We start from the raw sequence: 25,970 nt of genomic DNA, 5'->3' as shown, positions 1-25,970 counted from the left end.
AGAAATAAAATGGTAGATAAGAAAGCAGAACTTTTCAGCAGGATGGCCTTTTAGACCAATTTGAAACACAGACATATTCTGAAAGTGAAAGTGAAAGTCGCTCAGTCACATCCAACTCTTTGGGACCCCATGGACAATACAGTCCATGGAACTCTCCAGGCCAGAATACTGGAGTGGATACTCTGGTATACTTCTCCAGGTGATCTTCCCAACCCAAGGATCGAACCCAGGTCTCCTGCATTGCAGGCAGATTCTTTACCAGCTGAGCCCCCAACCCACCATAAATCCTAGTTGATGTAAAAAGATAGGGGGAGGTTAAAGCAAAGTAAAAATTTCTCCCCCAATCTCCTGCCCCAGTGAATTTAGGGGACAAAGTCCCCAACACTGATCTCTGTCCACCTGTCGTATTTCCCTTTAGCAATCCCACCTCCCTTTCTCTGTTATCACATTTTGTCTGTTTCTCCCCAGCAAACCCTGGCTCCTGGAATCAGTGCTTAAAAAGCATATGAGATTATTATCCCAGAGTCAACTGAAGGATGTACACTAACCAAAAGCTCTAAGTTAACTACCAAGAGTGCAAACCTCAAATTCTTATTCTGAGTCCAGCATCTGATGATCGATATTTGGCACTAACTAGATAAATGCAGGTGTAATCAGAATTTATGAGCTGAGTCAGATGTAGTTAAATCAGAACCCAATATTTGCAGCTTATGATCTGGTGTGAAAAGCAAAAGACAGGAATAGACAGCCACACCTTAAATGCTTTTAGAATTGGAGAGGAAACATTAAGAACAAGATAAAAACAAAACGAGGCAAATTAGTTTGACAAATAAAAATTCTTGTTAAAAAAAAAGCAAACATGTCATATCCATCTGATAATTAGAAAAACTGCACATTTTTCTGCCCTTAAATTAAACACAGGCAGATGTCTTTCTACTATGCTAAAATTTTTCTACATGTGTTTTTCCTAATTCTCAGAGCTTAATGAGACATCGTTTATTCTACAAAGAAGTACAAATATGGCCATATATATGGCCACAGTCTAAAATATGCTTAGGATAATATGAAACTTCAGTCACTTTAAAGATCCTGCACTATTACATCATGGGTCTATGGTAACCATGTGGTGCAGGGTCTGATCTCACCAGAAAGCGTCGCCGGCAGGGCCCAGGGTGGATACTAACTCTGCACACAGAGATGCAGGAACGGCAAAGACTGTAGAACTCATCCTATTTATTTTACTTTGTAGGCACACTCAGTTAATGTTCCCAAATAAAAACCGTGCTGTAAATCCAACTTTAATGGAAACCAAGAAGCTGCAATACCAGAGGCCACCTGTCCCTGCAAAGTGGGACAGAGCCCATCTGCATTAAGAATCTGGATGGGGAGAGGCAGGCAGGGAGGCACAGGAGGCAGACTTCAGACAGACAGGGACACAAAACTGCTGTGCTGCTGGCGGTTTCACTTGAGCACGTCCGAACTCAGGCTGAGAACACATTCCAACCTCTGCAGGTCCAGCCTGACACGCTTCAACAAGCCACACGCATCCAGGGTGGCAGCAGGTGAACAACTCATCAGCAGAGCAATTTCGCCAAAACAATCTTCCCACTTCAACAAATTCTCCATTTTCTGACCGATGGCTCAGCATAGCAGCTGAACCCTCTAAAACAAAGAAGAACTTTTCTGGTTCTCCCTGCACCAGTCTTCTGGCTGTCTTCAGTCTGGACCAGTTCCATGGCATCAGCTACCCTGAGATGTTTCCACTTGTCCAGAAATGCTAAAATAGATCCCTTGCTAAAAGACTCCTCACACATCTTCAGCTTTCTTCGCACACTTCCCGATAGGATCCTTTTACAGTTGTCTTGGGGCGATGCCCCACAACTTCACATCTGTCTGGGCCTTGAAGGTAGCTGCTCTAGGTGCTCCATGATCGAAGCAATTTCCCCAACACTCCTTCCTTCCCCGACACTGGTTGCCCATTCACTGTTGACACAGACTTCCATTTCTCCTTGATCAATCACAAAGAAGTTATTCCTTTCACGACCTTGCTGAATGACAATCTCTCCAGCAATAAAGGAAACTGGAAACACGGCATCAAAATGATTGCTTCTCTCACTATCATCAAGATGTGCAGAAAGCACATTCTTTTCAACAGCTTTAGCTAAAGCAGTCATTGTCTTGTAACCTTCTGGTCCAACCTTCCTAACATAGGATGTGGCATCTTGCTTAGTGTAGACCTCAGAGTAGATGGCACCTTGTTGCCCCCAGCCCCTCATCGCTGGGTTGGTTGGAGGGAGAGAGACTTCATCCTTCCTTCAGTCTGCACAAGAGCTTACTTTCTGCAGATTCTGGATCCGTTTTGCCTCCTTCTTCTCCAACCTCTCAAAGTATTCCCTGAGGAATGTCATGGCCTCTCGGGCCGTGCAGTGCACAGCTACATGATGGACTCTTTGAACAGGGCCTGGATGTGTGCTTCTGGTCGTAGAGTTCACGTTCCCAGGAGCTGCGCTCCTCCTCAGCAGAGGTGCCACCAGGAGCCAGGGCTCTCTTCCGTCCTGGCGGTGGCCAGCGGAGCACCCTCTCTTGTCCTGTCTCCACTTGGTGAGCATCATTGATATTTGTGTGTATGGATTCTGTTCTCCCCATAAATCATGGATGGTGCATGAATATTGTTTATTAATTGGCTTCTTGTTTCTCCCATCACTAAAAGGTTTTGCAGGTATATACCAGATTTACTCACTGCACTATAATTTAATCAGTCAAGACCAGTAAATCACACATGTATAGCATATGCTTGACTCTTGGGGCAAAAACATCAGAGGTGCATCTTGAACTTGAACTGCAAAGCTCAAGAGCGCCAGACAACTGGACCTATCTTCCCATTTCATATATTTCTCTTTATTTAGACTGTATATTCTGAGACTCCCTATACCTTCCTATATCAGGAATAATCTACTATAACTGAAAAGCCTTTTTTAGGCTAAGTCAATTCTTAAAATTCCAAAAAACCTTTTTAGCCAAAAAAACCTTTTTGGGCTAAGTCAACTCTTAAAATTCCTAATTAAGTTAATTCCCTATGCCAGTTTTAATTTCTTATAATACTTATAATGCATAGCTTGTGATTTATTTATATATTACCTACAGATCACCTTAATTTTTCATGTACACATTTTTATCCAATTACATAGGTTCCTGAAAGCTAGAACTTTTGTTATAAATATTAATTTTCTATGCTCTCTGGCATAGGCTGATGTGAGATGAATAGTCAGCTAATGATAATTGAATTAACACAGAATTATAGGAAATACATAATTAGCACCCAGTTATTCATGTCGCTACATCACATCCTTAGGGCCTTTATGTTACACACACAGAGGATTTACAGTGGTGTCATACACAAAGTTTGTACTCAATAAATATACACTTAATACATACTTATATACTTATTAGCAATACTTAATAATAGAATGTGAAGACACTCAGTCATGTCCAACTCTGTGACCCCATGGACTGTAGCCCACCAGGCTCCTCCATCCATGGAATTTTCTGGGCAAGAGTACTGGAGTGGGTTGCCATTTCCTTCCCCAGGGGATCTTCCCAACCCAGGGATCGAACCCGGGTCTCCCGCATTGCAGGCAGAAGCTTTACAGTCTGAGCCACCAGGGAATCCCAATAATAGAATATATATTACTTAAAAAATAATTGCAATATCTCTTTTCCCTTAAATTCTCTCTGCACTTGAAACAGATTTTTTCTAGCAGTGAATGGGCTCCAATTTTGACAATAGCTACAAACAGATGTGGTAAAGAATCCTCCTGCCAATGCAGGAGACATAAGAGAGGTGGGTTCGATCCCTGTTTCAGGAAGATCTGCAGGAGAAAGAAATGGCAACCCACTCTGGTATTCTTGCCTGGAGAATCCCATGGTGGGAGGAGCCTGGCGGACCACGGTCTATAGAGTCGCAAACAGCTGGACATGACTGAAGGACTCAGCACACACATAGTGCAAACAGATGGGGGACTACGGATAGGATGTATTTTTCTTTTTAAAACTATCAGCTTTTCCTACTTCTCTACAGGTTGTACTTTAAATGATTTCACTGCAAAATGCTTCCTTGATATGGGGGAAATTTTAATAAGCCTTTTGGTTATGTAAATGTGTTATAATACCTAGGAGACAGGCATTTTGCATAATAATATGTTTTAAATAAGTTTCTTCCTTTCTCCATGAATTTACATGTCTGCCGTTTTATCATTTTATTTTATTTAACTTGGAGGCAGAGCTGTGACTGGGCAAAAGGGAAGTGAGATGGGGACTTATTTTCCTCTGCTTAGGCTTGGCAGATTAAGGTCAATGCAGCAGGGGGTGGGCATGGGGTCGGGGTGTGCACAAACTGGGGGCAACCTGGGTAAGGACAGTCTTATCGACAGAGGATGAACTGGCCTCTGAAATATAAGAAGACTCAGCAAGGAGTGCCCAGCAAGGGACAAGTCTTGTCCTATGCAGCCTGAGAGCAGCGATATGTAGCCTGGAGTTGGCGTCATTCTTGCCCATGTGGCACTTTCTGGAAGTCACGTGAGACAGCAGAGCTAGGATTCAGCTATGCACTGAGTCATGGGCTTGGTGAGAAAGCTGTCCAGGAGAGAAACAGCCACCCGGGAGAGAGAGGCTGAACATGAGGGGCAAGAGAAGCTTCCAGAAGAAAGCTCAGTAACCCAGTGCAGATGGGTGGGATAGGGTAGAACTCCAATTTCCAGAAATACATGGGGAATGGAGCCTGGTAAAGGCCCCACTTCCTGCAGCCAGGCCTGCTGCAATTTAGACAGTGGCTGTTCGGGCATTAAAGGCTGAAGGCTACAACTTGAGTTACATGCTTTGAAACTGTACATTTTTCTGGCCCATGTTATCACATCATCCACCAACCCATACCTCCCTTTAGTCAGCTCCTGCACCACCAGTCTCTCCCTTTGTCAATGGTGGGTAAGAAAATACACTGAAAGAAGGCCTGAATGAATCATCCTCATGATTTATTTACAGATACCATACAGCATTCTGATTGCAAGATCCCTATATTATCCATTATAAATATTTCAAGGCAAACACACTCCAAGGGTTCTTTAAATATGGGTCCAAACTAACAAAACAGGTTATAAAAAGAAAGGCAGAGGTGAATGGAAGTCTCCCAGAACAAAGAAAATTGTTAAATGCCAGAGAGGAAAAAAATGCTATGGCCAAAGTTCTATGCAGAGACAAAATTAAAAATTAATTTACAAGGTATCTGTTCATACATATCTGCTACAGTGCAAATACACAGAAGAACTATATCTGATAACACAGACAAATAAAGGTTAATGTAATCTATGCATTCATTTATTTATAGGCTGTAAACAATGGGAATGGGTTTTTCCTGGTGACTCAGTGGTAAAGAAACTGCCTGCCAATGCAGGAAACTTGGGTATGATCCCTGGGTTGGGAAGATCCCCTGGAGAAGGAAATGGCAACCTACTCCAGCATTCTTGCCTGGGAAATGCCATGGACAAAGAAGCCTGGCAGGTTATAAAAGAGAGGGACACAACTTAGCTGCTAAACAACAACAGCAGCAAACAAAGAAAAGAAAACAAAAAGAAAAAAAAACAAAGAAAGCAAAGGCATTCTTCTTGTGGCAATAAATAACCCATATGCCCTATTTTGATTGACCTTCTTCCACTAATTCCTCTGATCCTCAGTCACGTGTGCTGAAGCTGTGTACTCAATATTGTATAGTTCAGAAACATATAAAACCTTTTATAGCAATTCAGTGATCACAAGCTTCCGTATTTAATGAAAGACCCTTGTTTAATATGAACTTCAATATAAAATATTCAGAAACTCCCTACTTCCTTTTAGAGCAATGGTTTTTATTCTTACCACAAAACATGTGGATAGTGATGTTTATGGCAGCAATGTTAATTGCTGAATTTCAGTAAAGCCAGTTTCATAATACATATGCTGAAATTTTAATTAATTTTTTTCAGTGAGTAGCATGGCATAAAATGGAAATTCAATCAAATATTCTAGCTACCACAGATATTTTACATCTGTTAATTGGGTTACCAATTAGTCAAGAATTAGAGCACACTATTATAGTCAATTCTTTCATTTTGTTAAAGTTTCATTGTTTATGAAAATGATTGTGCTTCAGAGCTTATATTACTATACCATCATATATGTTTATCAATATCCTTACAGATATTTAGAAATACCATACACCAGGTATCAAAGGCTTTACCCTAAGTTGACTATTCTGACTTATTTTTCAGTGGTCACAAAATTTGACTTGGAATGCTTTATATTCTGCAACTATGCAAGTACTATTGCTGCAAATGTTAGCAGTATTTCTTTTTTCCTGACAGACAGCCTGTCCAGTGTTACTGGACAGATTCACACAGACATAAAACTTAATCATGATACACGTATTTGCAACCAATTTTATTCAACGTTACAATACTAGACTAATTTGCATGCAGTATTGCCAACGAAATGCTAATACTGCTAATGACAATTTTTACCAAATGATAATATGAGTACTGTGGGCATTTCGTTGCCAAGAAAACGCTCAGCTAGATAATTTTATTTCTAGGTTTCACAATCTCCCATGAACTATTCACAGATTCTTTCATTACACACGTTTTTTTTTTTTTTTAAATTGACATTCTTACCTACTCTGACTACTGCCAAATGTGCAAATGCCATTGGCTAAAATGGTTCCATTTATAGTACTTAGATGAATTATGCTAAAGTATATGGAAATGGTGTATCAGTTTCTGAGTCGATTCTAGGAAAGTCCTTCTGTCACTTGAAAATGCATAGGTTCAAATGAATGAAAAGAATAACTGATTAAAAAGCATGTCATCAGGCAGCAACACATTCTTAATGAATTGCTCCATTACCACAAACTCTACCTTGAATATGCATGTTATATAAATGCTTGCCTTTGAGTGACTTCACTACTTTTGCTGCTCACTGTACATGTATGGATGATTCATTACCCTGAGAAGCAAAGGAGAGGCTCACATTCTCATAAGACTATTTTCTGTCCACATGGCCAGAGTCTTCAGTTAGATAGGCTATTTTACACGAAAAGCATTTTTTCATATATAAAATACAGATTAATATATAAATTCATGCATCACATATGACTGGATAATTTAATTCACAGAAGGTAATTTAATGTCCTGTTTCCATGGGCCTCCCTGCCTCCTGTCCTGACCAGCTGAGCCCTGTGTAAGCCACCCTAGTACATGCTGCCGTAACAAGACAGTGACTTATGGCAGCTGTGAGATGACTCGGAGCCTGCTGCTTTCACGACCCATATATTCTGTCCAATAGACACAACAGCCCAATGACAGAGCAAGCTCAGTAATCCACGGGGAAAAACAACTGGACCACTGGGCTAACAGCATGGAGTGGAATGTTAGAGGATGTGAAAGTCAAATTATCTTCAAAGGTATTAAATAAAATGTGTTTAAAACGATTAGAGAAAGTCAAAAAAACATTACCAAAGAAATCAAATGAAAATAGAAGAAAGCCCAGGGATAAATAATAAAATGCTCTACTAGAAATAGAAGAGTGAAAAAGGAGAACATTTTCACACAAAAGAAAGTGGCTGAGGGCCACTGAGAAAACATCCATGTCCCAAGACCCTGTAGGGTGAGCTGTATTAAGATACCAGAAAAAGAATTCTAATTACAACTGAGTATCACATGTCCCATTAAGCAAACTCCAATTTCATTGATTATATAAAGATCACAAGCATTTCCATAAACATTTCTAGATAAAGTTACATAAAGGGTTCCTATAAACTGATAAAGAGACAGTAACTATCATAATTCAGAGTCCCTTGGACTGGATGAAGCACAAACTGGAATTAAGATTGCAGGGAGAAATATCAATAACCTCAGATATTCAGATGACACCACCCTTATGGCAAAAAGCAAAGAAGAACTAAAGAGCATCTTGATGAAACTGAAAGAGGAGAGTGAAAAAGCTGGCTTAAAACTCAACGTACAGAAAACTAAGATCATGGCATCTGGTCCCATCACTTCATGGGAAATAGATGGGGAAACAATGGAAAACAGTGAGAGACTATTTTGGGGGGGCTCCAAAATCACTACAGATGGTGACTGAAGCCATGAAATTAAAAGACACTTACTCCTTAAAAGAAAGGTTACGACCAACCTAGAAAGCATATTAAAAAGCAGAGACGTTACTTTGCTAACAAAGCTCCGTCTAGTCAAGGCTATGGTTTTTCCAGTGGTCATGTATGGATATAAGAGTTGGACTATAAAGAAAGCTGAGCACTGAAGAATTGATGCTTTTGAACTGTGGTGTTGGAGAAGACCCTTGAGAGTCCCTTGGACTGCAAGGAGACCCAACCAGTCCATCCTAAAGGAATCAGTCCTGGGTGTTCATTGGAAGGACTGATGCTGAAGCTGAAACTCCAATACTTTGGCCACCTGATGTGAAGAACTGAGTCCCTGGAAAATACCCTGATGCTGGGAAAGATTGAAGGCGGGAGGAGAAGGGGACGACAGAGGATGAAATGGTTGGATGGCATCACCAACTCAATGGACATGAGTTTGAGTAAACTCCAGGAGTTGGTGCTGGACAGAGAGGTCTGGTGTGCTGCAGTCCATGGGGTCACAGAGTCGGACAGGACTGAGCGACTGAACTGAACTGAACAATCATAATAAAAAGGCATAAGTTGGAAATGAACAAGAGGTATCCAGATAATACACAAATCATATGATACATTAAAAATTACATTAGGAAACATTTACATTATGTTTAACTATTTATTGCTATTATCCAATATTGGCAAGGTTATACCAAATATTCTCAGGTTTTTTGGAGGTTAATTTTTAGTACTTCTTTTTTTTAAAAAAAAAAGAAAAAAATTATAAATATACATATCTGTGATTGAAGATCACCTTACAGGAATGCATCAGTAAGAAAATTTGTACTGAATTGTTGACTACAATAAGACTTTACAATAAATATACCCATCACTAGAGGAATGATTGACAAATGCTATGCTGTCAGTAACTGTGACATCACTATCATCAATATCATCTTTCTTACAAACTATAATAAACAGACATAGAAGGAGAGCTGTATTATATTGTCAAGTGCAAAAGGCCAGCTGCAACACAAAGAAATAATAAACTCTCACTGGGAAGAAAAGACTAACTAGATAAATGTGTGTGTATATGTATATATTTATGTATATATATATATTCACATGTGTGTATATTTGTGTGTATATATATATTCACATGTGTATATGTTTGTATTTATATATTCACATGTATATATTTGCATATATACATATTCATATTATATATTTACATAATATATAGGGATTTTCTAAATTCATTTCAAAATATACAGAGATATAAGTACATGATGTAAGATATATAGGTGTATATATACATATATGTGTATATGTGTATATATAAATGTACAAGTATTTATACACATATATAAAAATGACATATATATATATACGTATATGATTTACAAAAATCCTGTAGGATACAAATACATACTGATTTTTAAAGTTTATTTTTTTCAACTTCACAAAAATATTTTATCTATTTTTTGATGTTTATAACAGCTTTATTCATAATCATCAGAACTTGGATGCAACCAAGATATCTTTTTAAAAATTTATATTGGAGTATAGTTGATTCACAATGTTGTGTGAGTTTCAGGTATACAAGAAAGTGATTCAGTTATACATATATATGTATCAATTCTTTTTCAAATTCTTTTCCCATTTAAGTTATAACAGAATATTGAGTACAATTTTTTATGTGGTTAAGAAACACACAGCACAGAATGGACCATCTTAACTTCTATTAAGTATGCAGTTCAACAGTGTTAAGTATATTCACATGGTTGTGAAATTGCTCTAGAACTTTTTCATCTTGCAAATCTGAAATTCTATGCTTAATGCTAATTCCAACAGTAAACAACAGTTCCCCTCTTCCTATGTTCTTTCCATTATACCAACTCAATTTTCAAACAAGAAACCCTATTTCTGAGAAGAAAGTGTACAGATAGTATTTTTATTTTTCTCTTCTCCCTGTCAGAGTCAGGTCCCAGAAGAGGCAGGAAAACCATCAGATTCATTGTTACATGTATATCACCTGCGATTGGAAGGCTCTGAAGCCCTTTTACATCATGAAGAAGCTGCTCATTAGCAATGATCTGTGTTAAGACTGGGAAAAAAACACCCAAGTAATTTATTTTCTAGGATTTCTCCAAAAGCCTGTTGCAAGCCAACAGTAGGGAAAGAAATCACTGACTTTTAACTCCTATTTCAGAGAAAGTGTTGCTGTGTTATTTTCTTCACATGTTAGGTGAAATTCTTCATACAAGATATATGTGTATTCAGCCCTGTCACTAAACTTTCAACAAAGGAATCTGTTTAAAATCTTTATGAACTTTTTCATGTTGCCCTGCTTACCAAAGCAGTATCACCCATGAATGATGATGGGAGAGTTTACACACTTAGGTAAAATACCATAAGGAAAAGAATGGAAAGAAGATGGGAAAGATTTTTAAAGAGCATTTCATCAGAAGCAATGGAGAAGGACATGGCAACCCACTCCAGTATTCTTGCCAAGAGAATCCTGTGGACGGAGGAGCCTGGTGGGCTGCTGTCTACCAGGTCACGTACAGTCGGACACGACTGAAGTGACTAGGTGTGCATGTGTGCACTGGAGAAGGAAATGGCAGCCCATTGCAGTGTTCCTGCCTGGAGAATCCCAGGGGCAGAGGAGCCTCGTGGGCTGCCATCTATGGGGTTGCACAGAGTCAGACACAGCTGAAGTGACTTAGCAGCAGCAGCAAGAAAAGCAAATATATTTAGGCTCTGAGGAATTAGCAACATGAATTCACAATGCTCCCTCAAGAAGCCAATTTGCTGCAGTAGCCCTTTTGATCTTGTTTCAAAAAAGGGACATGCCATGCTGTGTAGGAAGGCCAGGCTGCTTGTGTTCAAATGCCAGCACCTCTCCATGCTAGCTGTGTGACCTGTGTGACCTTGTGAAGCTGCCTTTATCTCCTCTGCCTCAGTTTCATAATCTGCATCATGTAGATAAAAATAGTATTTCTCAGAAAACCAAAATAGTTCATTTTTGCTGACAATTCAGTTCAGCTCTCCAATTCCTTCAGCTAAACTTCAGATCATTGCTGCCTGGTGGATTGGGAAGGCTAAAAAACAACCAGCATCCTCTCCAACTATGCTTCAGGTTCTACAAACTCACTCTTCGTTAAGAGTGTAAGAGAAACGGAAGACAAGGTTGTGTTCCAAATTAAATTTTATATATTAAAAAAAGTTACTTCTGTTCTTCTACAAATACACTGAAGCTAGTTTTCCAAAACACACAGACACAAGTAACTAGTACATTTTAATAACACATGATCTTGTAAAAGGATAACATTGCAACTATCGCATACATGGTTTTAAAACAAAAGCTCATGTAAAAATGGACGCCAACATTGGGGTCCATACAAGACCACGGTTCCCTGAGGTTAATGGTAAAAGTTGATTTTTTATAGATTTTATTATTTTATTTTAGGTCATCATTAGTTGATCTTCTTCATCTTTCTTCAAAAGATAGTTTATCTCTTTTTTCCTGATTGTTTTTGTTTATGTTTTTATTGAGGTATACTTGATTTATAATGTGTTAGTCACTCAGTCGTGTCTGACTTTTTGCGACTCCAGACTATAGCCTGCCAGGCTCCTCTGTCCATGGGATTTCCCAGGCAAGAATACTGGAGTGGGTAGTCATTCGCTTCTCCAGGGACTCTTCCCAACCCAGAGATCAAACCCGTGTCTCCTTTACCGCAGACAGTTTCTTTACCCTCTCAGTGTACAGCAGAGTGATTCAGTTATACATACATATATAAAAATTTTTTCAGATTCTTTCCCATTATAGATTATTACAAAATATTGAGTAGATTTCTCTATGCTATACAGTAAGTCCTTGTTGGTTATCTGATTTACAGTAGTGTGTATATATTAGGAGTTTGGGTTTAACATACAGAAGTTGATTTTTAAGGTGTCTTTATTATCTAACTATTATAAGAATGCTTATGTTTGTTTGTTGTTGCTATTTGTTTTCTGTTTATCACTTTATGGATTTGTGTACCCAGAGCCCTGTGAAAAGCTGGCCCAAACATTTAACACTGTATGTAACTATAACCCTGAATATTCATTGAAGGACTGATGTTGAAGCTCCAATACTTTGGCCACATGATGCGAACAGCCACCTCACTAGAGAAGACGGTGATGCTAGGGAAGATTCAAGGCAAAAGGAGAAGATGGCAAGAGAGGATAAGATGGTTGGATGGCATCACCAATACAATGGACACGAACTTGGGAAAACTCCAGGAGATGGTCAGGAAAGGGAAGCCTGGTGTGCTAGAGTCTGTGGGGTCGTGAACAGTCGGGCACAACCTGGGGACTAAACAACAACATGATTTTAAGTAGCACAGACTCCCACTCACTACAATATACCTTGAGATCTGTTTTGAAAAGAATTCTTTATTGATCAGCAGAAAGCAGTAGAAACAGAAACCATTATCCGTGCCCCGTCAAGTGTACAACATCTGATAAAACGGAGATGTTAGCAAGCTGCGTGAGGATCTCCTACTCCTGGATATTGGAATTCGTCTCCTATGGTTGTACTTGTGTAGATGAATATTGTTGTTCACTTGAAAATGTTAAATCAGCATCTCCCTTAACAAGCTACAAACTTTGGCTATCAGTAGTCCAAAAAGTTGAATAAAAGTAAAGAAAACTATAGTAAGTCTCCTACATACAAAAGTGTTTTATTCCGAGAGCACATTTCTAGACCCAATTGGTTCCCATGTCCAACAAAGTTAGACTAGGTATCCAACTGGCACAACCAGCTAAATAGTACTGTACTGTAATAGGTTTGTAACACTTTTCACACAATTAATACATTAAAAAATAAATAAATAAATAAATAAAATATTTTTCATCTTACAGTACACACCTTGAGAAGTACAGTAGTACAGTACAATAGCTGGCATACAGGGACTGGTATCGAGTGAACAGGCAAGAAGAGATACCGACTGAAGAAGGGAGAGGAAGTGGGAGATGGTAGAGCTGAAGGATTGTCAACTAAAATTGCAAGCTGCAATTCAACTCCTGCCTGACATTGATAGCACAAGTTCTGGTTCCTTGCTGGATTCAATTCTATCTAACCTTTGGCAAAAATGATCCAGTGATGCCTGGGTAGCAGCTTTTTTTGTCCTTGTCATAGATGACACAGCTGTTGTGACCTTCGTGTACTGTTCTGTGTTCAGGTCCATTGCCTCAAAAACTAACAGCACCTCTTCAAGTAAAGAACACCCCCTGCCATTTCCTGCATCCTGAATCTCTTCAGTTCTTCAGTCACTTCTTCTTCCTCCTGTCTCCCTTCAGTTTTTCTCTGGGCCTCCAATTCCATCAGGTCTTCATCAGTAAGCTCCTTGGGTGCACAGGAAGGAGATCAGGGAAGTCTTCCTCTTGCAGTTCTGGCTCCAGCTTCTTGCTGAGGCTCCATGAGTTGCTCAAGACCTCTTTGGCCTCCTCACCCACCTTCTCAAATCCACAAAAATCGTGCACAAACTGCAGACAAAGATTCTCCCAAACCCCATTCATGGTGATGGCCATAACCTGACACCAAGCAAAGTTAATGTTTTTATCACCTTGTAATTGTGATAGTCCTTCCAAGTGAAAGTGAAAGCCACTTAGTCACGTCCAACTCTTTGCGACCCCATGGACTGTAACCCATCAGGTTCCTCTGACCATGGGATGTTCCAGACAAGAGTACTGGAGTGGGTTGCCATTGCCTTCTCCACGGGATCTTCCCGACCCAGGGATCAAACCCACGTCTCCTGCATTGCATGCAGACGCTTTACCATCTGAGCCACAGGGAAGCCCATAGCCCTTCCAAAGCTGTTGCAAAGTTGCTCCTGATTCATCACTCACCTTTACTGCCTGACAAAAAGCATGGCATGAATAATATATCTCCAAAGTCACTGTAACTCCCTGGACCACAGGTTGGATAGGCAATATAGTATTCTGTGGCGGACGCACTGCTGTGACGTTTGCATGAGTCATCCATGGATGGGGGATAGCCCGGAGCACCGTTGAGCAGCAAAGCGGTGTTGAACGGGGTGTCCTCCAAGCAGTCCTTCTCTACCTTAAAGATAAAGTGGTAGAAAAACAAATCCTGGAAATGGCTCTTATAACCCCGGCTTTGGGGTGACTCTGCCACAACAAGAAGAGAGCCCTTGGCTATGTTTTCAGGGCTCCTGGATTCTCTGAATGATAAACTAAAAGAGGCTTCAGATTCACATTGTGGAAGCCTTGTCACTAAACTATACAGTTAGCATACCCTTTGCTGTTTTCAGCCTGGCGTCAACTTTACCTCCTTACTGATGTAAGCGGTCTGGTATCTTCTTCCAGTACAGTCCTGTCTCAGCCACATTAGAAACCTGCTCAGGTAAATATGTGCCTTCATCAGCACATTTCTCAAAGCGTTTCAGGACGCTCTCTGGCAGCTACCAAATCTGCACTCGCTGCCTTGCCATTTACCTTTACATTGTGAAGGCTGGCCCTGGCCTTGAACCGATGAAACCAGCCATGGCTGGCATTAAAAGATGCTCTGATGCTTCACCGTGTTTCTTCTTCAAGTCTTCATGAAGGCTTTCAGATTTCTCTTGAATCAGCATTAAGCCGAGTAGGACTGGAGACTGATGCTGACCCTGCATCTATGCACTGAAAAGTTTCTCCATCTCTTCCGTCACTTCTCCAAGCTTCTTTTATATTATTGTGAACATCATTGGCGCAGCAGACTTCACGTGTTCCATGATTGTGTCCTTGTTCTTTAGAATCTTGCCAGTGGTTGACTGATTCATGTTATAAGAACAAGCAACAACTACCATCTTTTGTTTCACACTCTCTCAATCATTTTCACTTTTGTTTCCAAGAGCTTCTTAGCAGTACCAGCTACATCACCATTGCTTTTACACTTGCTTGCATACATCCTGGGCTTGAAATAAAGATACTGTACTATTGTACTCTATACAGTAATACACAATAAAGTACACAAAAGCACAGCCACTTATAAAGGATGCACACACACGTGACAATGCATGCCAGAGACGTGAACTAATTTACATGATTAGACATGCAAATGCATGTTCTCATCTCTGAAAGTCTGAACTTGAAGGTTCGTATGTAGGAGAATTACTGTATTTAAAACCAAGCAGGGGATATAACAAAACAAAATGACCACTGATATTTTAAACTCTCCAACAAATAACAAGGTATGGCATGAGATCTATTAATAATTAACCTACAATTTGAATATGTTAACATATGTTATGTATTTTAGTCCTATGATTTTTTAAAAATAAGTCAGAGTTAAGGACAATTCACATCCCCAGACAACTAACCATATCATGTCTTTTTTTCCTAGAACTTCAACATCTCCCTGCCTCACTTGCAGCTGAGTTTATAATCACAAATTATAAATAAGCAAAAAAGAGTCCAAGGGCTCTTATCTGTGTATCTACCATCGACATACACACATACCTACAGACTCGGGTTCTTTCATCTCCTGCAAGCTCCTAACTGAAGAAGGGCTCCCCAGTTGTACACCAGGATACATTCTCCTCTCATCTATTTAAAAATAAGCTTTTATCCTCTTAACTCATTATATCACCAAACTGTTCTCTAAGGAAAAATCTGATCAGCATACTAAAGCATGCTCAACTTTCTCCCACCTTAAAAACAAATCACAACAAAACTTCTGCATGACGGTACATATTTTGCCAATATCTAGCTCAGTGTCCCTTCCCAACAAAATGCCCAGAAGGAGTTGGTTCTTCCAATCACTCTCTTCCTATTCATTCTTCAAGCTAATCCACTCAGGTAGTGGAGATTTCTGTCCTTCTATGATTCATCTCATTCAAAATATATGCAACAAAGAAGGAAAAAGGGACATTTTCAGGGGTGTCACCCCAGACGTCATAAAGGCGCTTCCTGTTGCATATACTGGCTATGTAACATTTGAAAAGGAGAAACAATATTTGGGATTCACTTACAAGTTGAATCAATTTTTTTTAATTACTATAATCACCTATACTATAAGCACTCCTATGGCAGAAAGTGAAGAAGAACTAGAGAGCATCTTGATGAAAGTGAAAGAGGAGAGTGAAAAAGTTGGCTTAAAGCTTAACATTCAGAAAACTAATATCATGGCAACTGGTCCCATCACTTCATGGCAAATAGATGGGGAAACAGTGGCTGCATTTATTTTTGGGGGATCCAAAATCACTGCAAATTGTGACAACAGCCATGAAATTTAAAAGATGCTTACTCCTTGGAAGGAAAGTTATGACCAACCCAGACAGCATATTCAAAAGCAGAGACATTACTTTGCCAACAAAGGTCCGTCTAGTCAAGGCCATGGTTTTTCCTGTGGTCATGTATGGATGTGAGAGTTGGACTGTGAAGAAGGCTGAGCACTGAAGAATTGATGCTTTTGAAAGGTGGTGCTGGAGAAGACTCTTGAGAGTCCCTTCGACTGCAAGGAGATCCAACCAGTCCATCCTAAAGGAGATCAGTCGTTGGTGTTCATTGGAAGGACTGGTGCTGAAGCTGAAACTCCAGTACTTCAGCCATCTGATGCAAAGAACTGACTCATTTGAAAAGACCCTGATGCTGGGAAAGATTGAAGGCAGGAGGAGAAGGGGATGACAGAGGATGAGATGGTTGGATGGCATCCCTGACTTGATGGACATGAGTTTGGGTAGACTCCAGGAATTGGTGACGGACAGGAGGCCTGGCATGCTGTGGTCTGTGGGGTTGCAAAGAGTCGGCACAACTGAGCAATTGAACTGAACTGATAATCACCTAATTGTAAGGTAATACTTGGGTTGTAAAGAGAAATTTCATTTTTTCCTGAAAGGAATGAAGTAACAAATAATTGTTAAAACATTTCCTCTTTATCTATTACAAAATCTACATATTAAATAATCACTTTGGTTAAAAAAATTGCATGGTAGAGAAAAACACTTAGTGAGGTCCTCATTGACCAGCATAACGCTGGTCATTGGTCACTGTCCTCATTTTACTGACCAACAGCAGAATGTGAAATGTTACCTCACATCCATTCCCTGGTCTTCTCTTTCTTTTCCCCGTGGAGGCGCACAGCCTGTTTACTGCCAATAATTTATGTCTTGTTCGTCACCATTTTCTTGGAACCTAAAGCACCCATGAATGGTTTCATGCTGCTCAAGTAATATTTTTAGTACTTTTTCTTTGGGTTTTACTGAGATAGAGTTGACATATATAACACTGTGTAAAGGTGTACTGCATAATGATTTGACTTAAATAGATCATGAAATGATTATCCCAATAAGTTTAGTGACCATCCATCATCTCATAAAGATATGAAATTAAACAAAAATTATATTTTACTTGTCATTTACTCTATTAAAAACTTTCACATACAACATACAACAGTGTTAATGATATTAATCATGGTGTACATTGTATTCCTTTCTCTTTCTTGATTGAGTACAGCACAGTACACACTTAGTTTTCTATCTTAGAAAGACTTCCTGTCTCCTTGGCTGTATCCTCGCAATATCTCCAAATGTTAACGTTGGACAGACCCAGCTCATAGTTCTCACAGCTCTTCTCTATTTAGAGTCATTTTCTTCTTAACACCACACAATTACATTTTAAATTTTAATCTTAACTATGCACTGACAATGGCAACAGCATTGCCATGGTAATGTCAAAGAATGTTCAAACTCCTGCAAAATTGCACTCATCTCACATGCTAGCAAAGTAATGTTCAAAATTCTCCAAGCTAGGCTTCAACAGTATGTGATCTGAGAACATGCAGATAGTCAAGCTGGATTTAGAAAAGGCAGAGTAATCAGAGATCAAATTGCCAGCATCCCTTGAATCACAGTAAAAGCAAGAGAATTCCAGAAAAACATCTACTTCTGCTTCACTGACTATGCTAAAGTCTTTGACTGTGTGGATCACAACAAACTGTGGAAAATTCTTAAAGAGATGGGAAGGAGTATCAGACCACCTTACCTGCCTGCTGAGAAACCTGTATACAGGTCAAGAAGTAAGCATTAGAATAGGACAGGGAAAAACGGATTGGTTCCAAATTGGAAAAGGAGTATGTCAAGGCTGTATACTGTCACCCTGCTTATTTAACTTATATACAGAGTACATCGTGCAAAATGCTGGGCTGGATGAAGTACAAGCTAGAATCAAGATTGCCGGGAGAAATATCAATAACCTCAGATATGCAGATGACACCACCCTTATGGCAGAAACAAAGAGGAACTAAAGAGCCTCTTGATGAAAGTGAAAGAGGAGAGTGAAAAAGTTGGCTTAAAGCTCAACATTCAGAAAACTAAGATCATGGCATCTGGTCCCATCACTTCATGGCAAATAGAAGGGGAAACAATGGAAACAGTGAGAGACTTTATTTTTTGGGCTCCAAAATCACTGCAGGTGGTGACTGCAGCCAAGAAATTAAAAGATGCTTGCTACTTGGAAGAATGACCAACCTAGACAGCATATTAAAAAGCAGAGACATTACTTTGCCAACAAAGGTCCATCTAGTCAAAGCTATGGTTTTTCCAGTAGTCATGTATAGATGTGAGTTGGACTATAAAAAAAGCTGAGTGCCAAAGAATTGTTGCTTTTAAACTGTGGTGTTGAAGAAGACTATTGAGAGTCCCTTGGACTACAAGGAGATCCAACAAGTGCATCCTAAAGGAAATCAGTCCTGAGTATTCATTGGAAGGACTGATGCTAAAGCTGAAACTCCAATACTTTGGCCACCTGATGCAAAGAACTGACTCATTTGAAAAGACCTTGATGCTGGGAAAGATTGAAGGTGGGAGAAGGGGATTACAGAGGATGAGATGGTTGGATGGCATTCCCGACTCGATGGACATGAGTTTGAGTAAACTCTGGGAATTGGTGATGGTCAGGGAAGCCTGGTATGCTGTAGTCCATGGGGTTGCAAAGAGTCGGACATGACTGAGTGACTGAACTTATTCACTGACAACTTCCACATTTTCATCTCTACTTGGACCTTTGTGAAACTCCAGACTAGTGTACACAGGGACCTCTGTTATACACAGACAACGTGAAATGTGTTTCCCAGATTTATTATGACCCAAACCAAATAGAATCTTCTTGCAAAGACTGGGCTTCCTTATCTCATTAAGGTCAACTTCATTCTTACAGCTGCTCATCCCAAAGTCCTCAGGCCCTTCCTCATGGGTTACTCTCTTTCCTCTATATTCCATATTGAGCATTCAGGAAATTGCTGGCTTTTGCTTTTAAATATAGTCAGTCTCTCGTAATGTCCCACTGTCTCCACCATGTCTTATTACCACAGTTATTGCTCTCATTCAGTCCATCACCATGTTCTGTCCTGGGTTATGGGAATAGTCTTCCAGCTGGTCTCTTGGCTTCCACTGTGGTCCTTCAACTGTTCTTAGCTCAGGGGCCAATGCAATTAAAATGTTTGTCAGATTACATCACTTCTCTGCACAAAATACTTGGAGAATTCACATTCTACTGGCCCACTACCGGGACCTGCAAGATGATACAAGTCCTGGACTCCACTCATTACTCAGACTCCACCTGTGACAACTCCCTCCCCTACTCAGGTCATACACGCCATGCAGCTGCTGCTGCTGCTGCTGCTGCTGCTAAGTTGCTTCAGTCATGTCCGACTCTGTGCGACCCCATAGATGGCAGCCCACCAGGCTCCCCCGTCCCTGGGATTCTCCAGGCAAGAACACTGGAGTGATTTGCCATTTCCTTCTCCAATGCATGAAAGTGAAGTTGCTCAGTCGTGTCCGACTCTTCTCGACCCCATGGACACCAGGCTCCTCCACCCATGGAATTTTCCAGGCAAGAGTACTGGAGTGGGGTGCCATTGCCATGCTGACTCCCCTTCAAATCACCATCAATCCTCTTATTTTATGTTTTTACACTTGCCATTTCATAACCATCTACCCCAAAATCTATCTGTCACATCTACTGTATAATCCTAAGGGATATGATTTAGGTCATACCTGAATGGTCTCATGGTTTTCCCTACTTTCTTCAATTTCAGTCTGAATTTGGCAATAAGGATTTCATAATCTAAGCCACAGTCAGCTCCCAGTCTTGTTTTTGCTGACTGTATAGAGCTTCCCTATCTTTGGCTGCAAAGAATATAATCAATCTGATTTTGGTATTGACCATCTGGTGATGTTCATGTGTAGAGTCTTCTCTTGTGTTGTTGGAAGAGGGTGTTTGCTATGACCAGTGCATTCTCTTGGCAAAATGCTATTAGCCTTTGCCCTGCTTCATTCTGTATCCCAAGGCCAAATTTGCCTGTTACACCAGGTGTTTCTTGACTTCCTACTTTTGCATTCCAGTCCCCTATACTGAAAAGGACATCTTTTTTGGGTGTTAGTTCTAAAAGGTCTTGTAGGTCTTCATAGAACCATTCAACTTCAGCTTCTTCAGCATTACTGGTTGGGGCATAGGCTTGGATTACTGGGATATTGAATGGTTTGCCTTGGAAACGAACAGAGATCCTTCGGTCGTTTTTGAGATTGCATCCAAGTACTGCATTTCGGACTCTTCTGTTGACTATGATGGCTACTCCATTTCTTCTAAGGGATTCCTGCCCACAGTAGTAGATATAATGGTCATCTGAGTTAAATTCACCCACTCCAGTCCATTTTACTTCACTGATTCCTAAAATGCCAACATTCACTCTTGCCATCTCCTGTTTGACCAGTTCCAATTTGCCTAGACTCATGGACCTCACATTCCAGGTTCCTATGCAATATTGTTCTTTATAGCATTGGACTTTACTTCTATCACCAGTTACATCTACAACTGGCTGTTGTTTTTGCTTTGGCTCTGTTTCTTCATTCTTTCTGGAGTTAATTCTCCACTGATCTCCAGTAGCATATTGGGCACCTACCAACCTGGGGGGCTCATCTTTCACTGCTATATATTTTTACATTTCTATACTGTTCATGGGGTTCTCTAGGCAAGAATACTGAAGTGGTTTGCCATTCCCTTCTCCAGTGGACCACATTTTTTTAGAATTCTCCACCATGACCTGTTTGTCTTGGGTGCCCCTAGACACAAGGGCATGATCATAGCTTCATTGAGTTAAGACAAGGCTGTGGTCCATGTGATCAGATCCATTAGTTTTCTGTGACTATGGTTTTTATTCTCTCTGGCCTCTAATGGATAAGGATAAGAGGCTTATGGAAGCTTCCTGATGGGAGAGACTGAGGGGGAATCTGGGTCTTAATCCAATTTTCTGTTGATGGGTGGGCCTGTGTTCCCTCCCTGTTGTTTGACCTGAGGCCAAACTATGGTGGAGGTAAGGAAGATAATGGTAGTTCGTAAAGGTAATGGTAATGAAGATAACCTCCTTGAAAAGGTCTCATGCATGCACTGGGGCACTCGGTGTCCCCAACCCTGCAGCAAGCCACCAGCCACCCATGCCTCCACCAGAGACTCCTGGACATGCACAGGCAAGTCTGGGTCCATCTCTTGTTGGGTCACTGTTCCTTTCTCCTGGGTCCTGGTGCACACAAGGTTTTGTTTGTGCCATCCAAGAGTCTGTTTCCCCAGTCCTGTGTAAGTTCTGGCAGCTGTATGGTGGGGTTAATGGCAGCCAAGAGGGCTTATGCCATACCCAGGTCTACTGCACCCAGAGCCCCTGCCCCTGTGGCAGGCCATTGCTGATCTGTAAATCCACAGGAGACACTCAGACACAGTTCTGGCTCAGTCTCTGTGGGGCCTCTGGGTCCTTATGCACACAAGGTTGGTTTGAGCCTTCTGAGCATCTGTGGCAGGTAAAGGGTTTGAATCTAAATGCGATTTTGCCCCTCCTACAATCTTGCTGGGGCTTCTCCTTTGCCCTTGGATGTGGGATATCTTTTTTCGGTGGGATCCAACATTCTACAGAGATGGTTGTTCAGCAGTGAGTTGTAGGTTTGGAGTTCTTTCAGGAGAAGATGAGCACACGTCCTTCTACTCTGCCATCTTACGCCAGATTAGCTCTGATAGACAGAGTGCCTGAAGAACTACGGATGGAGGTTCATGACACTGTACAAGACACAGTGATCAAGACCATCCCCAAGAAAAGAAGGCAAAATGGTTGTCTGAGGAGGCCTTACAAATAGCTGAGAAAAGAAGAGAAGTTAAAGACAAAGGAGAAAAGGAAAGATGTACCCATTTGAATGCAGAGATCCAAAGAACAGCAAGGAGACACAAGAAAGCCTTTCTCAGTGATCAGTGCAAAGAAATAGAGGAAAACAATAGAACGGGAAAGACTAGAGATCTCTTCAAGAAAATTAGAGATACCAAGGAAATATTTCATGCAAAGATGGGCTCGATAAAGGACTGAAATGGTATGGGCCTAACAGAAGCAGAAGATACTAAGAAGAGGTGGCAAGAATACACAGAAGAACTGTACAAAAAAGATCTTCATGACCCAGATAATCACGATGGTGTGATCACTCACCTAGAACCAAACATCCTAGAATGGGAAGTTGAGTGGGTCTTAGGAACCCTCACAACAAAGAAAGCTAGTGGAGGTGATGGAACCCCACATGAGCTATTTCAAATCCTAAAAGATGATGCTGTGAAAGTGCTGCACGGAGTATGCCAGCAAATTTGGAAAACTCAGTAATGGCCATAGGACTGGAAAAGGTGAGTTTTCATTCCAATCCCAAAGAAAGGCAATGCCAAAGAATGCTCAAACTACCGCACAATTGCACTCGTCTCACACACTAGCAAAGTAATGCTCAAAATTCTCTAAGCCAGGCTTCAACAGTACTTGAACTGTGAACTTGCAGATGTTCAAGATGGATTTAGATAAGGCAGAGGAACCAGAGATCAAATTGCCCAACAATAGTTGGATCATCAAAAAAACAAAAGAGTTCCAGAAAAACATCTATTTCTGCTTTACTGACTATGGCAAAGCCTTTGACTGTGTGGATCACAACAACCAGTGGAAAATTCTGAAAGAGATGGGAACACAAGACCACCTGACCTGCCTCCTGATAAATCTGTATGCACGTCAGGAAGCAATAGCTGGAACTGGACATGGAACAACAGACTGGTTCCAAATAGGGAAAGGAGTACGTCAAAGCTGTATATTATCACCCTGCTTATTTAATTTATATGCAGAGGACATCATGAGAAAGGCTGGGCTGGATGAAGCACAAGCTGGAATCCTCAGTTAAGTTTACTCCTAGGTACTTTTTGTTTTGATGGATACAAATTTAAACAAGTTTATTAATTCTTTTTTTTTTTTTTTTTTACTTTCTCTTCCTGGTGAAAAAGTATACAACTGACTTTTAAACATAGGGAAAACATGCAATATCACTAATAATAAAATAGATAAAAATAGTATTGATAGTATTTTTCTACTAAAAAACAAGCTACAAAATACTCAGTGCTATGAAGGATGGGGAGAGCTTATTCCTATTTGAAACAACTCTTCTACTTTATTCATAACTCCTAATACAGTAATTCCAGTTATGAACAATAATAAACTGCTGCTGCTGCTGCTAAGTTGCTTCAGTCGTGTCCGACTCTGTGTGACCACATAGATGGCAGCCCACCAGGCTCCCCCGTCTCTGGGATTCTCCAGGCAAGAACTCTGGAGTGGGTTACCATTTCTTTCTCCAATACACGAAAGTGAAAAGAGACAGTGAAGTCACTCAGTCGTGTCCGACTCTTAGTGACCCCATGGACTGCAGCCTACCAGGCTCCTCCATCCATGGGATTTTCCAGGCAAGAGTACTGGAGTGGGGTGCCTTTGCCTTCTCCGAATAATAACTTGCTGCTGCTGCTGCTAAGTCACGTTAGTCGTATCCGACTGTATGCAACCCCATGGACGGCAGCCCATCAGGTTCTCCTGTCCTTGGGATTCTCCAGGCAAGAACACTGGAGTGGGTTGCCATATCTTTCTCCAATGCATGAAAGTGAAAAGTGAAAGTGAAGTTACTCAGTCGTCCCCAACTCCTAGTGACCCCATGGACTGCAGCCCATCAGGCTCCTCCGTCCATGGGATTTTCCAGGCAAGAGTACTGGAGTGGGGTGCCATTGCCTTCTGCCAATAATAATTTGAGACTTACATAAAGATTTAAGCATAGAAACAGTCATTGTTACATTATAAAGAAATGTTGGAAAACATCAGTAATTTTTTTTTAAGTTAAACAAATTATGATGTATTCACAGGCTAGAGTATCATAACCACATGTAGCATTTCCTATTACATAGAAGAAAGCCCATTATGTCTTATTGAGGGAAATATTCTTATATAAAGATATGAGACATTAAAATGCTATACATGACTAACTCAAGTATACTTTTAAAAAGACAGACTGACAGACAATACAACAACTATTAGCAGTAAGTGATTTTGGGTGCTGGGACTACTTTTCAAATGAACATAGTTTAATATATTTTTATTTTCATGGAGATATTCAAAGTGATCTATATTATAAAATTTTATTAATTATTTTTCAACTTCCTGTTACTGATAATAAGGACAATAATCACTCTTGCAATCATTATTATCATGATATCAAATATAATTAGTTTCATTTTGTTATAAAACATTGATAAGCTATTTAAAGTCAAAGCATTCTCCATCCATAATAAAAATTTCAATGCCAATAATTGTAGTAAAATATTTTTAGAGGAAAAGGAGAATTCAGTAGCCATTTTATTATAAAAATTTTTAAATCTTTTCACTTAAATGCTTTCATCAAAACTGAAGCATTCATCTATTTTAAGACAGAAGGACAAAAAACAGGTTTCCAGAGTTTGCCCCTAATATGGGATTATGCAATATCTAGTTCTTTTTCTCCATAAATTAAATCCAGTCTAATGCCTTAAGCCTCCATTGAATAGCTGTTTCAAGCAAGGCATGGTGATAGGATAACCCTTAGTATCCAGGCTAGAAACCTTCCCAGAGAATAAATTTGAAGGTGGAATTTTTCCTTCCCAATTTTGTTACATAATTTCAAAGCTTAACATGCTAAGAAAAAACTCTATATAATCAATTCAATTAAGCTAAAATTTAGTTTCCAATGTACTTTATTTTTTTCCAATATATTTTAATATAGACAAAATCACACTGTTCAACCATCACAACCTTCTCAGTACTTTCCACATTAATAGATGTATTTCTATTTTTAATTTGTAAACTTATGTTTACCTGTTTTCTTCTCTATCATATACATTTGTTGTTCAGTCATCAAATCGTATCCAACTTTTTGCTATCCCATGCACTGCAGCATGCCAGGCTTCCCTGTCCTTTACACAACCTATAACTGTAAGGCAATTTAATCAATTTCTCAGATGCTAACAAATCGTCATTGTACCCTCCGTCATAGAAAAGCAAAATTGTGTTAGATATTCTCAGCAGGCTTTTAGAAACTGGGGTAAGCCTATTTTTTTCATGTCAGACACATCTTAGATTTAACTATATATATTTTATAGTTTAATTAATAACCTCAATTCTAGAACTTGATTATTCATTCTTTCAAGTAACTTTGTATCACATGCTATGTGTGTACTAAACATGACATGTAGAGCAGTAAATTAGATAGAAGAGATTATTTCCTGAAAGTATCAGGCTAGAAGTGAAAAAAAAAAACAGAGCAGATATTCCCAGGTATGTTGTGTGTTATAGAGATGGTTATGGAGCTCATAACCAGTGACCCTAGGTAGATACATCAGTCTCAGGCAAGAGGTGAAGTCGACGGTATCCAAAGCAAAGAGAACAGTAAAGACCACGAGGCAGAAGAAATCTCCA

At 40.0% G+C, this 25,970-nt stretch overlaps 1 protein-coding gene and 1 pseudogene across 3 annotated transcripts in view; both read right to left on the bottom strand.

Annotated features, from left to right (window-relative positions):
* Positions 1–25,970, bottom strand: part of ADGRB3 (adhesion G protein-coupled receptor B3) — a 918,859-nt gene that overhangs the window by 776,449 nt on the left and 116,440 nt on the right. The window lies entirely within an intron of this gene.
* Positions 264–3,021, bottom strand: LOC113898055 (annotated as a pseudogene).

Source organism: Bos indicus x Bos taurus, chromosome 9 (genome assembly GCF_003369695.1).
Source record: "Bos indicus x Bos taurus breed Angus x Brahman F1 hybrid chromosome 9, Bos_hybrid_MaternalHap_v2.0, whole genome shotgun sequence".
NCBI lineage: Eukaryota > Metazoa > Chordata > Mammalia > Artiodactyla > Bovidae > Bos > Bos indicus x Bos taurus.
Note: the sequence above shows the minus strand (reverse complement) of the source record. Positions and strands in the feature narration are given on the sequence as shown.